The sequence below is a fragment of the Rhea americana genome, unplaced genomic scaffold, assembly GCF_003343005.1.
Source record: "Rhea americana isolate MKP2758 unplaced genomic scaffold, rheAme1 scaffold_0, whole genome shotgun sequence".
NCBI lineage: Eukaryota > Metazoa > Chordata > Aves > Rheiformes > Rheidae > Rhea > Rhea americana.
In genome coordinates this window covers 16,776,302-16,777,840 of record NW_028185037.1, presented here as the reverse complement: position 1 = coordinate 16,777,840, position 1,539 = coordinate 16,776,302, and positions in this window count along the sequence as shown.

Below are 1,539 nucleotides of genomic sequence, written 5' to 3'. Positions count from 1 at the left end.
ACCCTGCGACGGCCCGCGAGGCGCGGCCAGGCGCCGCCATGCCACCGCCCCCGGCACGTGACTGCGGCGCCCCGCCGCGTGACGCGCGCGCGCGCGCTGTGAAGGGGAGGGGAAAGGACGGGATGGGGGGGGGGAAGCGCGGGGAGACAAAGGGAAGCGGCAGCGCGCATGCGCGCGAGGCTGCGCGGTGATGGACAGCTCGGCTGGGGGCGGGGCGCGAAGTGGGGTTTCAACGGCCGTTAGCGCGCGAGGCCGGCGGCCGGGGTGCTGCTTGTGAGGGGGCTTTTCGCCATGTTTTGTTCCTTTTTTTTCTSCCCTCCCTCGCTTCTTTTCCCCTTATTTTAAGGCAATGGGAGTGAGCAGGAGAAACTGTAAGGGCGAAATGAGCCTTGTGAAAAATAAATTATTTTTTGAAAAGCTTTGTTTTTCCGTTGCCTTGCTGCTGTCTTGGGCCTGTGTTGGCTGCCCCAGGGGTGAGGGTGGTGGGATGCGCTGTCGGGATTGCAGGACCCGGGGAGCCTCGTAATCTCCCTCCCATCTCAGCCGGGATGTAGCGCAAAGGGGTGATGTGCTTAAGTCAGCAAAGCCAATAAAATGYAGCTAGTACCTTCCACAGTAAAACTAGTGAGGAGTAACTTTAACCAAGGCTATTTTTTTAGCACAAAAACTACTTGAATACATAGGAGAATGAGGATTTCATGACTGTGTTGCCAGTCTGCAATTCCAAGTTACAGAAACTTAAATCCTCCCTCACTGAGACTTGACAGGTCTCATATTATTCCAACATTTTTTGTTAAAATACCCACCTGGATATGGAAAAAGTGACCCTGTTGTTACACCCTTTTAGACGTGAGAACATTGCAAAGCAGAGAGATGTTGGAAGATAGATTTCATTCATTATGCTCCTCACAAAATGTTATGTTTAATCCTGTCGCAAAGCACATGTCTTTAGCATTGTGATTATTATACAGACCATAAATTGGAAACCAAACGGCACAGGAAATTTTATCTTGCCAGTCAGTGACTCACAGAAACWTGGAGGGGGAAGAGAGGAGTTCGTGATCAGCTGAACATGAGCTCATGGTGTGCTGTTGATGCTAAAAAGGCTAATGCAGTCTTTGCAAAGCACATGCACGTGGACATACTGAGCTGGAGTACAGAGGTGACACTATGGCCGTACTTGGCATCAGTGCACTGTTATGAGAGAAACTTATAGTTCAGAAAGACCATCCGAAATCAGACAGGTTCAGAAAAGGTCTAGGAGAATGATGTAACAGCTAGGAAAACAGTGCTACGATAAGAGACCCAGACATCTGTTGGTTTATTTTGCCATTTCTTTTATTTGCAGCTGCTGAGATTAGTCCGTAAAAGAACAATTTTAACTGTCAGATACTGAGGCCACAGGGTGACAGTGAGCTAAATAAAACTTCGTCTTTGTTTTTACCCTTTATTGTAGCAGGGAAAATTTGAAGTGACTGCTGATGCTTGTATTTAAATGGTGCCTGCATGCCTACAGTGATTGCCTAGCAAACATTATGC